This window comes from Megascapheus bottae, chromosome 7 (assembly GCF_031878675.1).
Source record: "Megascapheus bottae isolate mThoBot1 chromosome 7, mThoBot2.hap1, whole genome shotgun sequence".
NCBI lineage: Eukaryota > Metazoa > Chordata > Mammalia > Rodentia > Geomyidae > Megascapheus > Megascapheus bottae.
The window spans coordinates 43,844,266-43,870,725 of NC_143515.1; the positions used below are offsets into that span (position 1 = coordinate 43,844,266).

General features: G+C 37.8%; 2 long non-coding RNA genes across 3 annotated transcripts in view; both read right to left on the minus strand.

Moving 5' to 3' along the window:
• LOC150060712 (uncharacterized) overlaps positions 1 to 2,504 on the minus strand; it is a 140,163-nt gene extending 137,659 nt beyond the window's left edge. The window contains exon 1 of the long non-coding RNA XR_016536147.1: positions 2,451 to 2,504. This is a non-coding gene — a long non-coding RNA (uncharacterized LOC150060712). The remainder of the gene's footprint in view (positions 1 to 2,450) is intronic.
• Positions 2,505 to 2,512: 8 nt separating this feature from the next.
• The window catches only part of LOC150060713 (uncharacterized), a 44,917-nt gene continuing 20,969 nt past the window's right edge, over positions 2,513 to 26,460 (minus strand). For both annotated transcript variants that reach the window (XR_016536146.1, XR_016536145.1), the window contains exon 3: positions 2,513 to 2,583. This is a non-coding gene — a long non-coding RNA (uncharacterized LOC150060713). The remainder of the gene's footprint in view (positions 2,584 to 26,460) is intronic.

A 26,460-nucleotide genomic window follows, 5' to 3' on the forward strand; every position in this document is an offset into this window, starting at 1 on the left:
ACTCCCACCTCCCTTTCAAACTATGTCTCATTAGCAAACACATTCTCCACATTTATTTCTGAGTTAGGAGAAAGCCTGCAGGGAGAAGCGGGGGTCTTGTGTTTGATTATTTTTTGACTGAGCTTCATTCATTGAAGTAAGGTGTCAGGGCTGCCCATGGATCTGGAGAGCATTTTGGAAGTAAGAAGCAGACAAATGTAAATCTTTTAAACCCCTATGATAAGCAAACTCCCTTCAGTTCAACATATAAATATAAACACACTATCAAATCAGAGGCTTATACATTTTTTAATCCCATCATAAAACATTTTGTTTTGACAGCTTGGTAATGTAAAGTAGAAACACCAACAGCCAAAAGAATCAGCATCTCTGCCTGCCTACTACCTGAAAGTCTAGCCTTCCCTGTATATAAACAGAAAAAAAGTATGTTTATGCAAAGGGAAACACTGATTTACTAGAACTGATTGCTTCATAGTCTAATTACTTTTTCAACTGGCTGTTCCAAATTAAGATGTCATTGATGGCTTTGGTGATATATTTCATTTTAAGCAAATTTATTCTATAATAGAGTACATCATAATGGAAAGCAGAGTTCCTACTCTTCCCTCCTCTTTGTAGCCTGATATCTTGACAAGTAAATTAAATTTAGCAGTTAAAATGCTTCCATTAGTAATTTTATTAAGTTAATTAAAGAATCTCTCTTTCTGAATTTTAACTACCTTCCTTTCAGAACAATGTTGATCTTTCCTTTCTTTCTTTCTTTCTTTCTTTCTTTCTTTCTTTCTTTCTTTCTTTCTTTCTTTCTTTCCTTCCTTTCTTCTTTCTTTTTTTTAGATTTTATCTATTTAAGGACTGTTATGTATCCTAGGGCCAATCCCTGAGTCTGTGAGTGTTACATTCCTGTGGCTGAGGCACCACCATGCAAATCAAGCAAAGAGAAGAAAGAGCTCCAAAATTTTTGAAAGGGATGTTCTGCTTCATATCACAGAAAAACTTGTTTGAGCATTTTTAAATGAAGGAGGAGGAGTTGGGATAAAGAGAGAGAGAGAGAGAGAGAGAGAGAGAGAGAGAGAGAGAGAGAGAGAGAGAGAGAGAGAGAGAGAGAGAGAGAGTTTGTTCTAAAGGTGACATTCTTACAAAATAGCGGAACTTCCTAAGAAATGCCTCATATCTACAGGGTAAGGAGTAAGTAGTTCAAGTTGAGTTTAGCTTCCAGTGGAAAGAAGAGACATGTAACTCCTTTCCTTATTCAGTGTATAAGCAGAACATAGTGAGAGACTGAACTTGGCAAAGTACACATTAAATGAAATCTTGGGCTTTCTCCAGAGAATGACTTTTTAAAAATAACTTGAGTATTTTGTAAGTCTTGAGGTGACAAAGAGTTGTCTCATGGCCTGCTGCCCATTTCTTGTGGGAGGTTTTTCCTAAACACAGGAATTATAAAAATTATTTTTAGAGTCAGAAAGAAGCAGAAACGAACTTCTTATCCTTAAATTTCAAAGACAAGGAAACTAAAGGACAGAGATTAACAATGTAACTAACACCAATAATAATCATCATCATCACAGCAATTGTGGCTAATATTTATTCAACTCATTATTATGAATCCTAGCATATATTATCTCATTAAAAGCCCCAAGAAGTAGATTGTTCTAATGTCCTGACTTTATAGATACAAAAAATGACTATTAAACAATGTTTAATAATCTGCTCAAAATTGGTGACTCCCCTAGTCCTGTGTTTCTATCTAATATACATCATTATCTTAGATAAATGATTGAAGGTTGGACAGATAGCTTTATTCTGAGTTTACTGCTTTCCTCATCAGAATAGCTTTTGTTCTGTCCTTTCCCTATTCAGTTTTGTTTTACAAAAGCCCAGGAAATAAATCTGATAGGATAGAACAGAGAACACAAGAAAATGGTCTCTTAGGCCAGAAGATAGACGTGATAAAGACCACTCATGATGTATTCATGTGTGTGGATATATGTGACTATGTGTATATGTATATTTTCCCCTTTTTATGCTGGCAAAATAAAGTGTCATATCTTTTTTGGCCTCTGATAGAAATATAAATAGTTTAAAAGTTTTATTTTCCTTACTTGGTCTCATGTCAGTCTGAGGACAAGTTTTCAAGATAGCACATCAAAATTTCTGAAGCATAAGAATTTGCCAAATAATCCCATGTTTTGGTAGATAACAATTCCTTTACTAAGCAAACCTGTTCCTCTCAATTTATATTGTTGGAGGGAACCTAATTTCTAGGGAACCTATTTCTATCCTTAATAGGCAAATAGTCCTAGAAACAAAGGAGCTTGCATCATTTGAGACGTTTTAGGAAAGTCCTCCATCCCCTGACTTTTACCTGAAAAGGAGGGTTACCTTTAGCCTTGAAGAATATTTTCTACATATTTACCAGAAAAACAAAGATGTATTTATTTAAAATTTACCTCATCCTTTGGTGATAATATTCTTTGGTGAAGTCATTTTCAATGCCTCTGAGGAGCTTGTTGTTCAAGTTCGGTCCTGAAATCTGTTTCATATTTGTAATTGGTTTATAGCTCCTGTAAGAAGCCCAGCTTCCTGTGAGTGAAAAAGACAAAAACATGACATAGTTAGGTCACTTGAGTTTATAGGAGATGAGTGAAGATAACTCACGGGAGGAATCCAGACCAATCCACATTGCGTCCTTTCCTATAGACCCAGACATTGTTGCTGAGCTTTCTGTCTGGATAGTGATCAATTAAATGTACAGAACCACAAAAGAACCGTCTGGACCATGAAAGTATGGGGCAAGATCCACATTATTTGTCACTTTGAGAGATGTGTGATTTTTAAAATGAAATAACCCCCCCAAACAAAAATAGATGTATGTGTTAGATGCAGAGGAGAAGAAGCAGCTGGCCATGGTTGTAAAAAAGATTTGATAAGATTCTTCTTGCTTGTCCTTCACCCTGGAGGTTTCTGAAGAGGCCTGAATATCTGCCTTCCAGTGAGTGATGCTACTTGAAACGAAGAGCAAGGAGATTGCAAATCACTCTGCTGCACAGGCTTGGAATAAGTGATGGCCTGGCTGATGGACAGATTCAGGTATTTAAGTGAGTGTGATTTCCAAGCAACGATTTCTAAACCCTACACTGTCGTTGACCTCCATCACACAATTGGACATGTTTATGAAGGCATAGGCAATAGAATGAAATGCACTGGGGAAAAATAGTGAAGTCATTTCCCAACAGCACAGTGATATTACTATGAAATGAAGCCGTATTACCCCAATCAGCAAGAAAGTCCAGCCTTACACCCTTCCTCTGCTAATGACCTCAGTCCACTGCAAAAGACAACCTTTATGATTCAGGAAGCTAACTATTTGTTTGGTTGGAAGACCTCAAATGAGGTAGACAGTGCAAGGTGTGTGGTCAGAAGAGATTAGGATACACAAAATGGACTGAGCAACTAGAGGACTGTGCTACTGTCCTTTCTGTGTCTTCCTATTGTTCTTTTCTCCTTAAAGGCATAGATAGCATTGAAGGAGAAACTAACCCACACCCATTTTGCTTTCTCTGTAATGCGATTGGGCCGAAAGTAAAGCACTCAATCAACAGCCTTTTAAATCAAGCATAATTAACTGGATATTGAAATATATGGTCTACAGTTTGTATGTTCAATTAAATAGCTAAAAGCCTTGTGCAAAGGGTAAAACTCAAGAACTCATTGACACTACATGGTATGCTAATATTTATTGCTCTTGCAGTAAGACTAAGATATTTCCTTCTGAGAAAACTAAAAGCAGCAATTCTTTGTGTCCAGTAGGTACTCCTAAAAAAGCTTACTGTCAATTAAATTAGATATTTGCATTGATCTCTCCTTTGAACCTTGTTAGAGAAAAAACATAAATACTACTAAACATAAACACTTGCATAAACACTAAAGAATTTGCTGTGTTCATGTAGCCTCTCTTTCCCTTCAAGATTGTTCCTTGGGTACTAATCTTCTCCTAGAGTTCTAGCCTGTAATAAATTATATGTACACATATACATATGCATGTATATGTATGCATATAAACACATATATCTATGTATGCTAATGTTCTGAATTTATATAAATATATGCATATATAGACACATCATTCACATACACATATTCAGAGAAATGTATTGCTACAAAAATATACTCCAAAGACCCCAACTGAGGCTATTTCTATTTGAATCACTGGTTGGAAACTAGTATTAAAAACTATTAATTAGAACCCAGAAATCTATAATCATTGTTGGCAACCTAGTAGTGATATGTTTCACAAATATTTAATTGTACAGCAAATTATATACATGCCTTTTAGAGTTGAAATTATTTTGAGGAAAAGATCAATTTATTCCTCTTTAAAACCTCATTTGCCATTGATATTTGGTATGTTGGTCTTACTCGGTGAAAATAATATAACCATGAATGAAGCAGAAAATTAATATTTAAACCTGGACAATGATGATTCTTGGTATAGTCACGCTATACTGAGATCTGTCTGAAAGAGTTTTCAGTGAGCATCAGAGGAAACTTGGCTGACAATTCTTGGAGAACACGTTGACTGTTTGTTGGATGAAGACAGTTCACCAAGAAAGCAGATTTTGACCCTTCAAGAACTTGAATGTGATGATGAGTTTATGACAGTTCTAAAAGCCAACATACGGTCGGTGGCCAGATTGTGGTTCTGGACTCAGAGACTTCCATTTGGAAGGCAGACAAGCATTTGAATTATGGGTCTAATGAAAGTGTCAATAGCAATCCTGTTACTGGAGGAGCTGTAAAACCCTGCTTAATGAACTAGGCAGGGACACAGAAATACAATGGTCTAAAATGTACTGTAGGAGAAAATGATAATTAGTCCAGATTTCATGTACAAGATAAAATGCATAGGGATGATATTACCACTGAGCAATATTATAGCCCTTCAGGGGACTGTTTTGTTAACAGGGTTTGGCTCAGCCTTTTCTATCCTCCTTTTATGAATGGAGATACACTGTACAATCATAGGCTCGGAGACAGGGAAAGACTGTCAGATGTTGAAATTCCTACATTACATGTTGACAAACACTAATGGCAATAAAAAGGTACCAGTTCATTTTTCTTTTGGGGGAGAATTTATATACAATGTCTCATTTATCCTCTTCAACAACTCTAGAAGTACTTAATATCATATTTTTAGGTGCCCCAAATACTCAAACTAGCAAAATGAGGGTATCATTTTAGCTTATCTGCCATAAAGTTCAATGTTCTTTATAAAGCTTGGAATACAGTTCGGGTAAGAAGAAGGGGCAAGTATTTCTTTAAATAAAAGGAGATTAATATATTGTACTCTTTATTGTGTTGAATTGAAGAGAATATAAGGTATAAAAGAAACTAAAAACTCAGTCAAGACTGTGATTAATAGAGAGTCATTCACCATATATTTATATGTATGTCCCACATGGGAAGAAAGTGGAATAAACAGTAGAGAAAAGAAGAAAAGATGAAGAATCTTGAAGGATGAAAGTGATGGTGTTTGTGTTTGTGTTTGAGAATATAGAAATCAAAAATACTTTGTAGTAAAGACTATGAATGGAAAACACTTGCATTTTCAGCATGTATTAGGATACCCAAAATATGGCCAATGAGATGGGGGAAGGAGGATGTGTTGCTAAGGTAACACAAAGGCAAATCCCGAATAAACTAAAACCTCTAGGTAGACAAAAAGCCTATTTGTAAATTACTCCACTTAATTTCCCAGGTCACGATTGCTTTTCTCTGCAAAGCAGTTGATGACATTCTCAATTAAGAGAATGCTAAAAAATGAATGAATGAAGTATTTCAAAAGTGTTATGAGATATTAGAGATGAGTCACTTTTAAAAAGTGGTTTTGTTTCCTGTGTTCTAGATAATGCATTTCAAAATGTAGTTTCCAGCCTCACCCATCACCTCATTGTGAAATCAAATTGAATGACTCTCTGCTCTTGGAATGATCGCTCATTCAAATGCATTCAATAAATAAAACCCAAACACAATGAGGCACTTTTCATAGAGCATCTCAGAGAGCTGGGGCCTGGTCTCTTACTATATAAAGCTGAGATTGAAGGAAATAAAGCATTCCCCACACTGACTGCATAACACATAGTGACTTACTGTTTACAAAGTTCTTATATGTATGTTATAAAGATGTTGATTTATTAGTCCCGTTTAAACACAGACTCTGGAACACAGAATGGTCAGTGATTTGTGCAAAGTCATACAGTACTCTAGAAAGTACTTAAAAATCTTTCTCTCTTCTTCCTCTAGGACCCAAACACTTTTAATTACAAAACAATACAGTAAGTAGAGATATAACCAAAAGCAGACATAAACACTTAAATTATTTTTAGGTGTCCCATGATTTTTTTTCTGCCAGTCCTGGGGCTTGAACTGCCAGTGCTCAAGGCCTGAGCACTGTCCTTGGTCTTTTTTTCTCAAGGCCACTGATCTGCCACTTGAACTATACCACTACTTCCAGCTTTTTTCCGATGTATGTGGTACCTGGGTCTTCATGCATGTTAGGCAAGCACTCTACCACTAGGTCAAACTCCTGGCCCATCCCACGATTTTTGTAACTATTATTTTCTATTTTCTTCAGTTCTCTAAATTCTACACTGGACACAAAAAGGCCATCAAAGTCTGATCTTTGTTCAGAATTAGGGAGATATGCGCATGGTAAAAGAATATGGGCCAAATGTGGAGTAAAAATATCCATGTAACTCCCACTGCCATTTACTCTCCCTGCCTCAAATAAGTTTTGAAATGAAGCAGGTTATAAATCATAAAAATATTAAAATATACACTCTTGGCCTAAATTCAATTATTATATATCCAAAGGGGGGTCACAGATACAGTAGGTTAGAGAGCTAGTAAAGCAAGGTGGAAAAATGAGTCAGAACTGGGCAGTGTACTATCTAAGAAGATGGAAGAATTAGGGCAGCAAGATGCCCTCTCTCTACAGAGAGAAGGGGTCAATTGACAGTTTCATTTTCTAACATGGCCTCCAATCACCATTCAGGACCAGGACTCTTTGTCTTCATTTAGGCTTTCCTTTGTTTTTCTCTTCTTGCAATCAAATATTCTAGCTCTCAGCCATATGTGTACATCCATCCATCCATATATACATACATACATACATTCATATCTCCTATATCTTCCTGTTAGCTATGTATCCTTCTATGTAGAGCTGATGTACCCAGAAGATGTACTGTACAACAGAGGCCAGGGTCCCATATCAACTTGTTGAGAAGATTTACTGAATTCAAGATGCCAGTTTCCTTGTTCCCCTAAATTAAGGTTCATCTACTGATTAGTGAATAGTTATAAATAGCTTCAGAGTCTCTCCTCCCTCTCAAAAAAAAGTCAAATTTCTTTATTTTTGACTGCTCTTTTGTGAGTCATGGGATTGGGGAGGCTGATACTAAAGCCATTTCATTCTTTCATGAGTTTGTAACAACCGATCCAGATAATAAAATCATCATCCAAACTACCAAAGAAACTCCATTCTTCTGTCTGAAAAGCAATGGGCAGAAGTCATAATTCCAGGGCCAATTTTTCAGAAGGCATGGGGACACGGAACCAAAGTTAATTGTCTGCTCTTTTTAGGAAATATAGTTCTTGTAATATTTCTCTGAACTTTTAAACTTGATTGGAAAACAAAAATACTCCTTGTGCTTCTGATGGAGACTTCACAACTCATTTGTGTGTGTTGTTTTTTTTTTTTAAAAAAAAAAAAACAACATATTGAGGTCTTTAAGACATTTTAACATTATGACCAGTGGCTTCAGGAATGAGGTTTTGTTTAGATAGCACAAGACCTTTGTTGTTGATTGAAACCTGGCTGGATGCCTCTATACATCTAAATAATTAGAAAAAAATACATTTAAATGAGAAGCAGATGCTGTTTCCAGATTTCTCATTTCACTGTACAGAATAAATAGAAGCTTTCATCTCTACATTTGCTCTCAGAATATGGTACATACCACATGAATCATTATTTAAAGCATAGGGTGTTCCTTTCACCAAGGTAAAGGAAATATAGGGCCTCCAGGGTACTCAGTTTTCCAAAATACTTTCTGCTCTGAGGACACTAAACAGGGTTATTAATTTTTCTTTATTTTTTTTGTATGCTTCTATGTCTGGTGCTAAGCCAGTGGATCCAAATAGAAGGGAGAGATGATGATGCTAAATGCAAGAATGGCAGGCCCGGTGGTGATTAAGAGCTGGTACTTGGCAACAGACAACAAACATACTGCAAATGCTCAGTGTTGTTCTTATCAGATGCAAAACCAATTAACAAGCAACTCTACCCAGGCAAGTGAAATAAAGGACAGGACATCATTGAATACCTTTAAAAAAGACAGAAGAGAGTTTTCTCCTGGCATCATATCAACACACTAGCAGCTACAGAACAACTCTGGCTACGCTTCTCAGCTAGGAAATTACATACTAGGTTTGTAAGTATATTTTAAGTGTTTGAGCTGTTTGAATATTGGAGCTCAGTAAACAACAGGAAAAGGTCTTCCCAACATCAAAGCAAAGCATGTGTACAGTACGTGGAATTCACAGCATCTACAGCATAGCCTTTGGGGGTGAGAGCTTCAGTGAAGGAGCCAAAGCATCACCTAAGCACAATAGGGATCAATGAGCAATGATGCTATTATGCAATTGATTGAAATTTGACACACACCTCCGCCCCCTCCCAATTCTCTGCCACTCATTCATTCTTTAAGAATGTGTCTCTTGCTCATATGTCATACCTCAGTTCTGTTATCAATACGCATTAGGGCACAGTAGCTATAAAGAGGACTTCATTTTGCTGATGGAGAGATTAGTAAGTGCTAATATTCAGAAGCATTACTCCTGAGGTTACATGGGTTCCTTTTACTCAAATTAAGAATATAGTTTTTCTAGTTTACTGTATGACAAAGCTTATCAGGAAAATGTATTGCAGCATTGGCAAACAAGGGGCCAGTCCTAGACAAAGCATGTACCTTATATTTTCCATTCAATGGCAGTACTGGACATATCTGTAAAGAATTTCTTGGGGATGGGAGTTTGGTCTAGTAGTAGAGTGCTTACCTAGCTTGCACGAAGCCCTGGGTTTGATTCCATGGTACCACACACATGGAAAAAGCGGAAGGTGGTGCAGTGACTCAAGTGGTAGAGCTCTATCCTTGAGAAAGTCCAAGGATAGTGTTCAGGCCCTGAGTTCAAGTCCTGGGACAGGAAAGAAGAAGAAAAGGAAGAAGAGGAGGAAGAGGAAGAAGAGGAGGAAGAGAAGGAAGAGGAAGAAGATGAAGAGGAGGAAGAAGAGGAAGAGGAAGAATTTTTCCTACTACCCAGACAATAAATTAAACTGGATATTTCTTGGCAGCATTTTGAACCCACAGCTACTAGGTCTGGGTGAAACTTTAAAAATTATATTCTATTTATTAAGTTCATGTCTTAGTCTATGGTTCAGAATGATACTCATTTTATCTGAATAGCTTTTCTTCTCAACTGATTGTGAAAGAAAATTATTGGTGTAGGAAAATGTTGCATGAAAGGAAACACAAAAGGTTCATTTGGATGTCTAGGTTTGTATGCCTTTTATTTAAGGGAAGTAGAAGATGCAATCCTTCCTTTGGAGACTATAAGAAGTAGGGGGAAAATATTAAAATTCTCCAGGCCTCCGTTTTCTTATCTTAAAATGGAGGGCTGTATCTAGAATGTCTCAAAATGACAACGGAGTCAGAGCTCTATGATTCTCTCCACCTGCCTTCCACTGAGCAGTTTCATATGCACTTACCCTGCCAGCGATCATATAAGCACTAACGAGAACAGCTCAACAAATGCCTAGGAAAGAATTTGACAATGTGACCAAATTATAAATAGCTTCAGTTATCTAACATATAGAAGAAGGTAACAAGATTTTTCAACTTGGTATAGAAATGATGATTATCTCAGCCTGTTTTAGGCACCTCATTGTCCTGAAACCCAGGCATCAAGGAAATAGGAGGTAAAAATTCTGTGTATTCACTCCTGATGCTGATAACATCTATATTTGACATTCTAGAATAACAACATCACCAGCAGCAACTAAGATATGCATGTTTCTGATCTGAGAAACTTTTAAAATCCCCTTTTAAGTAATGTGGCCACAGAAGACTCTTAATAATTGATTATAATTGATTTTAACCTTGTCCTAACCTGGGCAAAATGGCAAAGCCAATCGTCTTTGTCCAGATGGGGTATGAGAAAAGAGCCCCCAGCCTACATCTTTAAAAGCTCCAGACATGAGCAGAAGATAAAATATTTAGTCTGCCAAAGCCTTGACCTCCCAATTCCAGCCAGTTTTGAACCTGAATTGATTTCCGACAAGGCATCTGGGAGATGATTACAACAAAATGCACTAAAGCTGGGCAGCCTTTATTTTAACATCCCAGCAGCTTAACCTGTTAATAACAGCAATTGTTTTAGATACAATACCAATTTCTGTAACCGGCACAAGAAATGGATAACAGCAGCACAGTCTCCAATGCAGTGAGGCAGTAGAGTAAAAATAAATAAATAAATATCCCCTAGCCGGTCACAGAAGAGAAGCTAGTAGGGGGTTGTGGAAACCTCAGTTGGTTTCAGGAAGCCAGCCATCATCAGGACCCTGATTCGACAGAGCCAGAAGCAGAAATGTCTCTGTGGGAGAAGGTCACATATGGAGAGAGACACCGTTAGCCAGAGACCCTAGGAAAAAACATGTGTGCTCTGTTTATGGAGTAGAGGCATCCTGAGCAAATCACTTCCTACCCCAGTGTCTCATTTGTGAGGTTTGAAATAATGCTGTTCAATCACAGTATACTGTGAGCCGGATATGGAAAGACATAAGCAATTTAAAATTTTCTAGCATCCACATTTAAAAAGACTTTAAAAGCCTGCCAGGAGCCTGTGACTCATACCTGTAATCCTAACTACTCAAAAGACTGAGATCTGATGATTGCAGATCGAAACCAACCCAAGAAGAAAGCTCCATAAAAGACCCTTCTCTCCACTTAACCACCCAAAAGCTGAGATTGGTTGAGTACTAGACTTGAACAAAAAAGCCCTGAGTGTAATTCTCAGGACTGGCATGTGCACAACAAAAGGAAAAATAACTTCTAATATCTTTACTTACTGTAAGAAAGCCAGCCAGTATAGCATTATGTCAAACTATGATACAATGTTGTACACTTATTTTCCATTCCAAGGCTTCTACAGAGGGGTAGATCTTTTACTTCTAGCATTTTTTGGTGCAAATTCTCCATAGTCCCAACGCTGTCATCACAAGCTTACTGATTACTCTATTGGACCGGGTCTGTTTGAAAAGTGAGCTACTCTGATAAGTCATCCCTCGTATCTTTTCTAACTATAGCCTGCCATGAGTACTCCAAATGACGTTTTCTGCTCTTCATTTTAAATCAGTTATAAATGGAAGGTATGGATGCAGCTTGTGGCTGTGATCAGTTTGATAGGGTGATTGAATCTGTGGCTGCAAGTTTGAGTCTGATGCACAGGCATGACCTTTCACTCTCTTGCTGCTCACTTAGTTATACAAGGTGGTCATAGCGAATGAATAGATATCTAGAATGGATGGTCGCATCAAATCTCACGCCTTCTCCCAGCATGCTCTATTATATGAAGGGGTGAATAACATCCTCATTGTTTTCTGAACACCAGTTATATACAATTCATGTTGCATGCAAGAGATCATTTAATCATTTCTTGGAGGTGGGAATTATTAACCTTATTTCACATATGGAGACTAAGCATCAAAGAAATTAATTAAGTAGCCAAATATCAGACTTCTAGACAATATTGTGTGTGGATTGGAATCTAGCCTTTTCAGACCCCAAGGCCAGACTCTTGACCACCACATGGTTTTGCTTTTACTAATGACAGAATTTAGTCCCCTAATGTACCACTACAAAGGCTTCCCAGAATGGAGGCCTAATGAGAAGGAGGAATAGGAAAGATTTGTATTTGGTTATTTGGAATTGGATAGGGAAGGGGGGAAAACAAGATGAGGGGTGGGGGTGGGGGGGAGGGAAATGGGGACCAAGACATGAGAAAGGGTATCAATGTATGAGAATTAATACACCTTCTATCTGGCAAATATAATGTAACCCTTCTATTAATTACAATAAAATATATGAAAAAAGAATATATTTTTGTCTTTTCAGCTGAGTCAGATCAGCTATAGTAAATGATAACAAACATACACTCCCCCCTCCATCTCTTTCAGCTATGGTTATAAGAAAGAAGAAAAGCAGAAAGGAAGAAAGAGAAAAAAGGCAGATGAAGGAAAGAAGGGGGAATTGACCAAGTACTATGGCATTTCAATAGAGCCTCAAGGCTCTGGCCGGAAAATCATGGCACCATTTTTCCACCCTTATAAATAGGCTGTATATCCATGACTCAATGTCATATTCCAATATACAAATTACATCTGCTCACAACTAAATATATCATTCCTTGTGAAATATGTAAGACATACTGAGTATGTCTATGATTAAAGACCCCTCCTCAAGTGTATAATCCTGATACTTCCTCCTCTCAAGAATTTCAATGGCAAGCAGACAAAATTCAAGAGTCTAGGCTTTATTTGTTGCCAATAACCTAACGTTATATTTCAATTGTCTCACAAGTCTTACCTGATGGGAAAGATTACTGTTCATAGAAAAGAGGACTCATAACAGTGTTTAGGTTTCATTTCCTGTTATAATATCTGTTATATTTCTCCTCTAATAGTTTAAATTGGAAACTTGAGTAGTAAATCGTTTCTTTATAAACAATATCCTAGCAGCAGTTTTACCTTGACTTAAAATCAACTTTCCTATAGAGAATTTTGGAAAACGTCCAATAGCGAATCTGTGCACAGTTCACCAAAACTGTTCATGATATGTCAATCACCTGCAAATTAACCTGGAAACAACATCTAAGCATCTGTTCATGGTGTCTGGAGGTTAGGGGTCACTGATACCATGGCTGTAAGGAGACTTGGCTATTCATACACTAATATTTTATTTACAAAGTTAACAGTTTATATTCATTGAACGTTTTACCTATCCAGGTCCACTTTATGTGGAATATTTCTTCCTCAATAAGCAAGCCCTTTAATATCCCTTTCACAGCTGAGGAAACTGAGGAAAGCAATACTTTAAATTGTAACCAAAATTAATGTTTATTTCTCATCTTTTTTAAAATTCAGATCTTCTAGCACATTTCTAATTTTCTCTTGGTCATGTATATGGTCTTGTCCAAATTTTAGTCTCTCCATAATTTTTATCCCTATCACAATTTTATTAGCATTGTTTAGTAGCCCTGAAGAAGGTTTACCTATTCTACCAGCTATTCATTACTGCAAAACAAATTTGCAGGTTCAAATGAAAGCAATTTAATGAATATGTTGAATTATTTTTTGAACATCTAAAGTAGTAAGTCCATAAGTGTAATTTTGTTTATCCATTAATCTTTGAGTCCACAAATCAGACGGAGTTCAGCTAGAAAATTCTTTTCCTTCTCTTACTTGGGGGTCATCTTGTATTTTGACAAAGGTTGGGTGATCTTAGATCAACTACTTTGCCCATTTAGCAATTAATCTGTTGTCTGAGCCAACAAGCTCATGCTTTCCAACATGGAACTTGTTGTCCCATGTCACACAGTTTTGCAAACAGTTCTTCAAAAGTTTTTAAGATTGGCATCACTTAACAATATTAATATTATGAGCATTAAAAGTTGCAGTACATAAAGTCACAAAAATAAAATTAGCATTCATAATTGTACAAAGGGTATTCACTGGGACACACTTAGATGCACACAATGTACTTTAATATCAGATGCCTGCCCACTATTAGATTGCTTGAACCCTCTTTCCTCCTTTTGGTTTTCTACGCTGTATTCAGTGAGCTTCATTATGCTGGTTTTATATAGCAAAATGATATGCACACATAGATGAATAAATATGTACATACTTAAACCCATTTGTATGTATATAAGTAATGCACTTTGATAATATTTATCCACCCATGCCCTCTCTTTTCACCTTTCTCCCCTTCTGATAATACTTTTAAAGCCTCAGTTTCTGTCACATTACTGGTATCTTTCCATACGTGCTTCTCAGATAAACATTTTGGTTATTTTTTTTATAAACTTTGAATGAATTTCAATGTTTAATTCTGTCCCAGAAATATATAAAACATGTAAAGTAATTATTTTTCCTTTACTTCTTATCTTCTTACTTCAATCAGGGTGCAGTTTGAAATGTCCTTTTGTATGTATAGTACATCCTAACCAAAGTTATCTCTTACATCATTCTTCTCTATATATTCTCCCCTCCAGTCAGTCAAGTCAAATTCCTACTTCCATTTTTACAAATGTGCATTGTGTATTATGACTATATTTGTCCAATGCTCCCTTTTCCCATTCACTTATTCTCTCCCACTAGCTCTCCTCATTCAAAACCCATTGGAACTTCCTAATATTCATTTCTTTGAACTGTCGACGGATTGTTCGAGGAATGTGTTTTACTCCTGCATCTACTATAATCAACTCAATCATTTATGAAATTATGTTGAAATCTTCTATTTTTAAAAGCTGGAGGGAACTGCCGAGGGGATGGATTTCTACCACTCTGATGCATAATAAATGACTTGGATATTCTTACTTCTCTTTCAACATGGATAAAACCACCCAAACCAAAGTAGAAAACTAAATAAGAGAAGAAAATTCAAATTTCCCAATAAGCCAAGAATACATCTGATTCTGAATTTGGCCTTCGGTTTGAGCCTCAGATAGAAGTGAATATAAAAACCTATATATCCACTGAAATTTATTTCTTTTCACAGCAAGTTTCAAAAAGATGGCCATCAGTTTTGTATTTAAATGAAGAACAGAATTTCATCTGAGGGCACAACAAAAATATTTTTTTACCAGACTCTATTGGATGGTGACAATAGCTAATGCTGAATGTTTGCCATGGGAACTTTTATTTTACTGAACCACTAAAATTACAATCAGATGTGCTCATCCTCTGTTGAAGTAATGAACAATGGTGCATCTGAAAGAGAAATTCAAAGTGCATCATTTATCTTAGCTTCTTTTCAATTAGGCTGAATAAAGTATAAAGTTGGTTCCAAACTACATCACAGAAACAGGGTGAGTAAATTTATTATACCACTAGAGTGCTAATCTTAGCAGATGGTAGAAAAATATTTTTAGCATGAAATATGCTAAAGCAATAAATCTGAACAAGGTAGATCTTATAAACTAATATCTCCCGGGTGTGAGGTAAAACTCCTGCCTGACAACTCAGCATTCTTCCTACATCTTAGTGGATATCGTTAGATCTGGCCTTTGGCGAGAGAGGAGGAAAGCAACAAAAATGAGGCTCAAATAAGAAAACAAACTACATACTCAGGGCACAGCAGTGAGTTTTTTTTTAAAGGAAGTGAAACAGTGAAGTGACTGTGCTATGTTTCGAATGCTCTTGAATTTTATTTTTGAAATCATGCCTATCCCAGAATCTTGTCAGTTCTCACTTTGGAAATTTTCCAACTTGGAAAATGTACAAGACTCTATTAGATCAGTTTTAGAGCTGAGGTGAGCAAACACAGTCACATATTGTTAAAGACCACTCAGTAGTAGACAAGGCACACATCTAACAAGAGAGCCTGGGAGTGGAGGGGAGGCTCATAAAAACTGGACTCTGTTCAGGACATTTGAATGATAGATAATTCATGGTCTCACGGATGTCTTATTTCATGGCTCAACACTATTCAGCTGCTAAGCCCAAGCACATAGTATAGTCATTCAAAATTGACAACGTGTGAATCTTAAAAGTCTTTTTTCAAATGGGTGTGGTATACCCTATAATACCCTGTAATTCTACCTATGCCAGAAGCATACATAGGTGGATTTTGGTCAACGTCTGGCTACAAGCAAAAATCTAAGATCCTTCCCCCAAAAAGAACTAAAAAGGAAAATAAAAAAAGATAGGGGTGTGGCTCGAGTTAAAAAAATGTCAGCCTAGCAAGCATAAAGCCTTGAGTTTAAAACTCTAGTGCTACAAAGAAAGGAATAAAAACAAGACAAGGAGACGAAAGGATAAAGAACTCTTTCACATAAAGATGGAAGAGTAAGAGGTAACTGAAGGAGAGCTTTGATGTGTTACAGAAATCTGTGTGCAAGGTAGTAGAGCTAAAATTTCTGATTTTTCTGCCGTCTTGTATTTTAGTAATGTTCATATCTCTAAAAGAGCAATGTGTTAGAATGAGACAAGAGTGGTGGTAGATATGAGGTCAAGAGACAAGGATTCGTGCTCAAATCTGCCACCAATCAACCATGTGACTGATCCTATTACACAAGTTTTCTTGGATTTCAATTAATTATGTATAGAACAAAGACTTGTATTCCAGCATCACTTCCTAAAAATATACGTGTGAAGAGGAAGGAAGGAATGGGAACCACTGGAACAAGTCAAGTTTGAGTTGAGTGACAACAATCAGGACCCACTGACTCAAAAGTCTAGGCAATTCCTCTTAATGAATCCTGGCAATGTATCAACTATTTTGAAGTATGCCTTGTTCATTCACTTGAATTCAAAGCAAAGTTTAATAGTAAGCCACATGTTAAAGAAGTGTAGTCTGAACAAATTATGAGAAAGTATCTTGAGTGGCCTGTACTTTCTATGGTCTAAGTGGAGATGGGAGCTGTTGGAAATTGAGAAATTGTTGAGAAGTTTCTCTCATTGGCAAGGTGGGAGTGGATGATGTGGGAGTAGTGGAGAGTCATGCAGACCACTTCTTGCTGCATCTTTAGAGTTCTCATCTGCCAGATTTCCTCACTGGAATCTGCTCTGTGTCATGCTTCAGGAGTGTTGGGGTTGTCATAAGGAAGACGCTTATGCTGCTGTCCGTGGTCCTAACCACTTAACCCCTGTTTCTCTTCATAAAGGACAAGCATAAAAACCCTTTCTAAGGGGTTTTTATTTAATATACAGCAAGAATTTGTAACAGAGCTCTGGTGGCTTAGGCCTGTGAACTTAGGTACTTGGGCAGCTTACATTAGAGGATTGAGGTTCAAAGCTAGCCCCAGGCAAGGAAGTCTATGAGACATTTCTTTTCTTCTCTCTTCTCTCCTTTTCTTTCTTTTTGTTTCTTCTTCCTTTGTTTTTATGGGTTATGGGGCTTGAACTCATGGCCTGGGCATGTTCTTGAATTCTTTTTTTTGAGCTTTTTTTTCTCTCTCAAGTTTAACACTCTACCACTTGAGCCACAGCAGCACTTCTGGTTTTCTGGTGGTTAACTGAGATAAGAGTCTCACAGACTTTGCTGCTTTGGCTGGTTTCAAACTTCCATCCTGGGATCCCAATGGATGAGTAGATAGGATTATAGGTATGAGCTGCCATGCCCATGGCACTCTTTTTTCTAAAATTTTATTTTATTGCCAGGGTGATATATACATGAATTACAGTTATACTGGTAAGATACATTACTTCTTGAACATTGTTACCCCTTCCCATGCTTTTTCCCACTTTCCCTCCCCCACTGCCCTCCCAAATTATGCAGTTCATTTCTAACATATTGTCTTATGAATATAGCTGTTACTATTTCCAATTAATCATAGAAAACTGAAAGTGGCACGGTGGTTCAAAGCGGGAGAGCATTAGCCTTCAGCAAAACCAGTTCAGGGGCCCTCAGTTCAAGCCCCCAAAATGACAACAACAAACAAAAACCATGAATTTGTGAATTTCTAAAAGAGACTGGATCATATGACATTGAAAATATATGAGAGTTTCTCTCAGAAAGAGGAACATAGGTAGCAAGTCATTACAGGTAAGAAACAAAGAAAAATGTGGATATTATTTCAAATAATCACAGACACCATCAATAGAAACACAAATTACTATAGCCAAATGTAGAACTGCTGAAAAGGAACATTAAAAAAGTTACTAGCTGAGTTGCACCAAAGAGCTTCTATTATTCTTTGTTTTTGACTTTTTCCCTATTGATGACTTTCAGTCATTTTACATGATCACAAAACACATAGAACTACAATGCACTTTCCATTTCAAGTAGCTGACTCCATGTAGAATTAGTGTTTCCACAGTGTTCTTTCAAAGTACTCCTTGGGAATGTAAGGAATAGACTTTGTTTCTTCTGCTGTGTTTGTATGAAAGAGAATACTAGTAGTGCCCCAATTCTGTTCTCCCATTTCTCCATCTTAATGTAATTTCCAACCAAGACTTCCCCAGAACTAAAAGAGGGAAAGAAAGGGAGGGAGAAAGAAGAGAGGAGAGAGAGAGAGAGAGGATTTTCTTTTCTCTCCTTCCTTCTTTCTCTGCCTTGCAAGCCTGTAGCACTAATGCCAAAGAAGAACTTGTGGGAAAATGCAAATGCTAATCTATTGGGATTGCAATGGTGAGCTAGAAGGATCCTGGAGGTACAAAGCTGCCCTACCAGCTTGGGAGTTTGTTCTTCCTAAATCTCATATCACAAAAAAGAAGCATGTACGGGCCCGGGAGTTTGGCCTAGCAGTTAAAGTGCTTGCCTAGCATGCACAAAGACCCGGGTTCGATTCCTCAGTATCCCACATACACAACCAAACCGGAAAAGTGGCAGAGACAAGACTGCGATGGCGACAGAGAGCGAAAGAAGCGAGCTGAGCTGAAGTGAACAGAGCCCAACCGAGTGGTGGCCGGAGCGAGCGGGGCCGGAGCGAGCGAGGCCGGAGCGAGCGAGGCCGGAGCGAGCGAGGCCGGAGCGAGAAGGGGCCGGAGCGAGAAGGGGCCGGAGCGAGCGGGGCCGGAGCGAGCGGGGCCGGAGCGAGCGGGGCCGGAGCGAGCGGGGCCGGAGCGAGCGGGGCCGGAGCGTGCGGGAGCGAGCCGAGCCAGAGCCAGCGAGGCCGGAGCGAGCGGGGCCAGAGCGAGAAGGGGCCAGAGCGAGCAGAGCCAGGAGCAAGCGAGAGCTGGCCGGGCCGGAGCGAGCGGGGCCAGAGCAAGCCAGGGCCGGAGCGAGTGGAGCCAGGAGCGTGCGGGAGCGACCCGGGCCGGAGCGAGCGGGGCCAGAGCGAGCGGGGCCGGAGCGAGCGGGGCCAGAAAGAGAAAGGGGCCAAAAAAAAAAAAAAAAAGAAAAAGAAGCATGTACTGTTCTTGAGACGTTAACCTATCTTTCCCCATTACTAGGAACTGAACTTAATCTTAATTGATACACTGCTCATCAGCATTTGATGAATGTGTAGCAAATACTGACATGTGTGTGTTCAATCAGGAGTCAAGAATTTAAAGAAAAAGAACAAGCCAAAAAAGTAGGAAAACTGCTTGCAGCCTATGATTTCTACATGATGCAGGAATCCTCAAATACTTCCAAGCACCAGAACTGGAAGCGCTTTTCGTAAAAAAAAAAAAAAAAAATCATTCTCTAAAACAATTTATTTACCACATGATATCTCCTAACAAGGAGATGTCTTTACTCTTTCTTCACTGTAACTTTTGGCCTTATAGAAGTGCTGTGAGCATGACAGTAGACTTTCCAAGTAGGTGATAATGAGGAATTTGACATCACCGTCCACTAACAATAAGTTAGCCATCTTAGATATTTAGGTCACCCCAAAGAGATAGACGGTTCTCCTTTCTTTGTCATAAAGGCATACATTGTTAGCTGATTGGTATTTCCATGCAGGATTAGGAGTGTCTAGAGTCACATTAATTATGTCAGTTTTGGACTTGCCCTGATTCTTATTTCTTGCATTTTGACCAACAGTCAATTGTCTTTGAATGTGAAAGGTTGTGGTGATCTCTTTGCATATAGTCTCTTTCCTACAGTTTCAAGATGGACAACCAGTTGTACATACTTTCCCAGAGAGGACTGGAGTTCTCTCTGCCCATGATTCACTTCCTCCGGTCTTCCAAAATTAATGGCAACCAATTGAAGAAAGGAAAGGAAATCAATGAAACATTCATTCCCTGAGACAGCTCCAATTCTTTCACCTTTACATAAGAGCACATTTTGGGTTAGCTCTGGTTTTGTGGAAGGAATGAGGTATAAGAAAATCCCATATACTGGAAAGAAAACATATTTTCAACTAGAAAAACAGGATTAAAAATATTATTTAAAATCTCATAGGAATACAATAAAAAGCGGGACCATACTTTTCTCAAATTCTATTACTATTATTGATTTCAAAATTGGATATATATATATAGGATTAAAATATACTATAACAACATATGGTAATGTTTTATGCACCAGCAATAGATATACAATTCTGTACTATGAGACTATAATCACTTCAATTCCAATGTACCCAGGGACATATCATTCACATAAGACCATAGCCACTGCAAGAATCAACACTCAGATCAACATGATTGGTGAGTCTATGGAAGAACAGCAGATGAATGAAGGAAAAGTATTTAGGCTTCAGTCCCCACAGTGACCTCATTGTTGAACTTTTATTGTTGTCAATAGATTGTTTAATATCCGCCAAGATTTGCTATGTGATAATTAACAACTGAGAGTAAAGATCCCTATTAGTAATTGCATATATTTTGCTCATAGTAGTCACTACCACTAGCTTTGTTTGCATAGTATACAGAAATAGCTATCATCAGAGCCATAAATTTACTATCTAATTTACTTCAAGTCAACTTCCAAATTAATAACATTAATAACAAGCAATAACAAAACGAATCCATTAATAATATTCTTTTTTTCTCCCTAAGAAAGTTTTATCTATTCTTCGTCTCTTTGGGAACAAGGAACAGAGAAAGAAGTGATGGTACTAGAGGTCAGAGGGAACATGCCTCTATGACATGGCATGTGCAGTAGATGCATGTAATAAAAACTATTTCCTCTGTGTGGAGGAAAATACCTGCCTTTCTCACCTTTACCACCTCTGGTGTATCTTTCTTCCCACCATCTTAACATTGTCATATTTTAATCTCACTAAGACTTTCTAAAGAGAAACAAGGCAAAATACAGACTTCATAAAATATTTGAGAAATGGCTATCCTACTTCCTTTTACTCCCCACTTCCCCTGCTCTTTAAGGAGGCTGGAAATCATTGCCAAAGAAGGTATAGAGATGGTAAGACTTCTGTTACATTTACTATGTGTCCCTGATTTGTTGAAAAGTCCCATTCTGATCCAATCTTCATATGGAAGAATATTAGCATCCCCATAATTAAAACTACACTGGCAATTTCATGACATGCTATACTATATCAAGCATTTAACTTTATTGTGATTGATCTGTGTCAACTTTAACTATACTCACAAGGAGGTCAATAAATAAAGATCAATAGTTTTTTATTTCTTTGGGGTTTTTTATTAGAAAAAAAGAGATGGGTTAAATAACATCAGCAAGAGTAGCAGCACAGAGCCTCCCTCAGTGCTTTCCTGGACAAAAACTATATTAAGCCAAATCAGATTTAAATTCACGAATGGGCTCGCCTTGTCATTTGATCTGTCATTAAGCTGCCTTGGGCACTTTGAAATGCAAACATTGAAACAAACAGGGATTTCATATATCTTTCCTCGCTGAGATAAATTTTCTTCATGATATGCCCAGTGAACCTCTCATTCTTTAACATTTCTAGCTCTTACTTTAATGCATTTACTACCTATGCAAACTAAGCAGTATTCAATGCATGAAGAATGGACAAGTGAATAATTTCTTCCTCAAAAGAGAAAGAGGGTCCTGATCCCTGTTTGCATGGATTCAAATGTACAGTAGTTACAAGATGCAGTTGTATTGACTCTACCAGTCTCAGAATTACAACAGGCTTATGGAGAGCCCTATCTGGCCTATATTGACACTTAAGTTACCAAAACTTAAAGAAATAGAAGGCGAGAAGAGGTGATGGGAAGAGAAGGGAAGAATGAGTTTAAGAAAGAGTTAAAGTTGCCAAGGAGTTGGCAATGGGTATATTCATGGGATATAGGGCTGTAAATGACCTTACATCCAATTGGGAAGAATTTGGACATTTAGAAATTAGAATATTCATATAGTCCCAGCTACTGAGTGTCAGCCAACTCCAAGAAAGAAAAAGTGTATGTGTGTACGTACACGCGCGCACACACACACACACACACACACACACACACACACACACACACACACGATCAGAAGTGTAACCATTACTTGGGATTGCCTACTTAGCCAGTTACTGAAGCAATTGCTTAGACTGTCATTATCTGTTGTCTTTGTAATGAGGATTGGGGACTTTAAAACTTTTGGCCAGTTGTTTACTGGTCAGTTCCACTTTCAGTGGTATTGACACATAGAAAATTATCTTATTCATTGCCCATATGTTACTTATGCAGGCCTCCAAAATATTGCGCATGAAATAAATTAAGGAAAGCCTATATCTGGTTTTCAAGTTCAAACTTTCTTATTGCATGCCTCCCTGCCCAGTGCAAACTGAAACAGCAATGCCCCTGATGGATGCTACCAACTCTGCTCTCCCCGACCATGATCATGTGTTTTCCTCTTGTTCTTGATTTTCAGGAAAAGGAATTCTCATGCTCCCTATGTAACACAGGTGTGAAACTAATTCATTACATTTGTATATTTCCTCTGTCTCATTTCTGAATTTTACTATGTAAATTGTGTTCCTCGTTGACCTTTTAATTTAGAGTAATGTAAAAAATGGAGTGTCAATATGAAACAATTGTAATGAGAAAGCAGATTGCCCATCTTTAGAGGGGTTACTGTTCAGAATGAGCCCTAAGAAAGAACTGAATAATACATAAAGTACTAAACATAGTATTTATAAGAACACAAAGTGTCAAATACAACACATTATTCAAAAGCACAGAAAAGACAAATATGAATAACACATGGCAAATACAAAGAGCAGAAAGGGGCAGTTAGTTGTACATTTGGGGAAGACTGAATGAGAACACAGAGTTTCAAGAACAGGGAGAAACTCACCAGGAAGAATGAGGCAAAAAGAAAAAGAAAGAAGAAAGAAGGAGCAAGATGGATACAATGGACAAAGGCCTCATATCTAAAATATATCAACAGCTCAAAAATTTGAATCACCCCAAAACTAATCTCCAAAGAAACAACCATCCCATTAAAAGATGGGCCAAAGACTTAAAGAGAGTCTTCTCTGAAGAAGAAATAAGAATGGCCTATAGACACATGAAGAAATGCTCAACATCTCTGGCCATAAAAGAAATGGAAATCAAAACAACTTTAAGATTCCACCTCACTCCAATTAGAATGGCGATGACCAAGAAATCTGATAACAACAGATGGTGGAGAGGCTGTAGCCAGGAGAGATCACTACTACACTGTTGGTGGGAGTGCAAACTCGTTCAACCACTATGGAAAGCAGTATGGCAGTGCCTCAAAAGACTAAACATAGAGCTCCCCTATGACCCAGCAATTCCACTACTTGGCATTTAACCCAATCGTCCAGAAAGAAGGACATACTAAATCCACTAACACAATGATGTTCATCGCAGCACTATTTACCATAGCAAAGATATGGAACCAACCCAGATGTCCCTCAGTTGATGAATGGATCAACAAGATGTGGTTTTTATACACAATGGAATTCTATGTTGCAGTCAGAAAGAACGACATTGCCCCATTTGTAAGGAAATGGAAAGACTTAGAAAAAATTCATATTAAGTGAAGTAAGCCAGACTCAAAGGAACATAGACTCAATGGTTTCCCTCATTTGTCATAATCAGTAGAAACCCTGGGCTATCCCAGCAGAGATTTACAATAGAACAAAACCTAGACACATAAGGCCATATAGTATGATACTAAATGACACTAAATGACACTAAATGAAAGGACCTCCAGGATATAGAAACAAAAGCCATACAATGGGTAATTGTTGTCCTTAATGTACTATGTTATCTCTCATCTCTTTTGCTCTCCCTTGGTTATCTCATATTGTTACAGTATTTACCTTGTTATCTGATATATTGAATATATGCTTATTTGGTTATTTGAAATGGGATAGGGAAGGGGGGAAACAAGATGAGGGGCGGGGGTGGGGGGTAATGGGGATCAGGACATGAGAAAGGGTATGAATGTATGCGAAGTAATGCACCTTCTATCTGGTGAATATAATGTAACCCTTCTATTAATTACAACAAAAAAATACATGAAAAAAAGAAGTAGCAGGATGGAAGAAGGACCCAAATACAGAGGTAGAGTAGACAAGCAAAGGCTGAGAAATAGGAAAAGACAGATTCTACTTCAGAAGCAATGCAACTACTTTGGCAACAGTGAAAATTTCTTCAGGACAGAACAGTTATGAGAAACAAAACCTTGGCTTCATGCTACACTGAAGGCATGTTATAGAGGGAAGGAGTAGTGGATCCAGGCTGAGGCATTAAGGATCCCTAAGCATTTTGGAACTCAATCTGTCAATATTTATTAAAGATGAATACTCCTTTATCCCAGTAATCATTTGCCTGGGATTCTCTCCTATAGAACTATCAATCCACAAAACTACAATGCAAACATATTAATAGGTCCATTGCTTCAAAAAAGGGGAAAAATCTGAACACACTGGTGATCCACACCTGTAATCCTACCTACTCAGAAGCCTGAGGTCTGAAGATTGAGATTCAAAGTCAACTCAGGCAGGAAAGTCTGCAAGACTCTTTTCTCCAATTAACCATCAGTAAAAGGAATTGGAGCTGTGGCTCAAAGAGCTAGTCTTGAGCAAAAAGACATCAGCGTCCGTGCTCAGGCCCTAAATTCAAGCCTCATGATTGAAAAAAAAAGGGGGGGTTCGGATTCTGACATCCTACATGATTGAGTAAATGTAAATAACTGCACAAAGATGAAGTATGCAATTTATAACATCCAAGCTCAATTGGTCCAAAAGTTAGATATGATGTAATGCTTTAAAAGTACATTTTCTCAGGTACCAATGGCTCACACCTGTAATCCTAGCTACACAGGAGGCTGAAATCTGAAGACCAATGTTTAAGTGAGCCTGGGAAGACAAATTTGAGAAAGTTTTATTTCCAAGTAGTCAGCAGCAAGCTGGAAGTAGAGGTGTGTCTACAGTGGTACAACACAAGACTTGGGAAAAAGTTAAGGTGTAGTGCTCAGTCCCTACATTCAAGCGACAGTGTCCACATGCAAATGCCTGTGTGTGTGCACGCGCTCATGCACATGCATGTGCATGGGCACACACACTCACACACACACTAAATTATGCATGGTAATGTATACCTTTAATCCTAGCAATTTGGAGGCCAAGGTAGGAGGTCAGTTGGGTTACATGAACAAGGACAATTTAGTACACAGCAAGATGCTCTTAAAACAGAGAGGAGGGGGGAGAAATGTTCCATATATTTATTAATACAGAAAAACCTGGTACAGAAAAAAACCATCTCTATGCAGAATTTCACATGAAAAGTCAGTCTGAATGGATGTATCCACATATTCAACATACATATTCACGTGCATTTCTTTTGTTTACATATTGCCTATTTTTATTTATTAAGTATATTTATTGGAGGATTTGCTACATGCTAGACCCTGTTCCTAACTCTTCCTAACCATCTGTTTTATTCCAATTCCATTAAAGTTTTGTCACAGGCTCTCACTTGGTGGTCTAGAGAACATTCCAACACACTGTCTTTATGTCTCAGCCTCCTCAGTGCTGGGCTTACAGATGAACACCACTCCATCCAGCTGTATTCCTCTTTCTGGTAAATTCAAAGTTCTGCAGCTACTGGAGAGCATATGTATGTATTCTCACGTTCACCTTAACCATGGTGCTTAAAATGTGACAATCAATAAATCTCCACTGATGAATAGAATAATTGAATGAATGTTAGCAATTTGTCCAAGATTAGCCAGTTGGTAGCAAAGCTTGGAGGAGATGCTTTTACATCCCAATGAATAATACAATATAAGGTAGAAAGAGATGAACTCTCCCAGAGTTTTATAGATAATATTTTTCATGAGGATATATAACCCTAAATATCCTGAGAGGATTACAAGAATACCTTGTCCTTAGGAAGTGTGCACAGGTGCTAAGGAAATTAGAATCAAATGTCTGTAACTAAAATGTCAGGAAAATAATTTACCATGGTATTATGTGTTCTGGGTAATGTCAATCTTCTTTTGTGTTGTTGACCCTCTCTCTTATTCTGAGTTTTTAGTTCCCATATATAAACGGAACAACGTCTTGAAAGAGCTTGGATATATTTGCCAATGGGTTTATGATTCATGTTTATATAGGTTGTAAATCCTTTTCAGGAATTACAAAGATACCTTGCTTTGCTTTTCCTAAGCTGTTTGTTTTTGCTATTACTTTACATATTGTTCTGTGTGCCCAAGGAACCAGAGACATGTGCATTTTGGCTCAGCAAATGTCCCCTCTACATTTTCTATATTAATGTTGAATACCAGTGTTCATAAACTG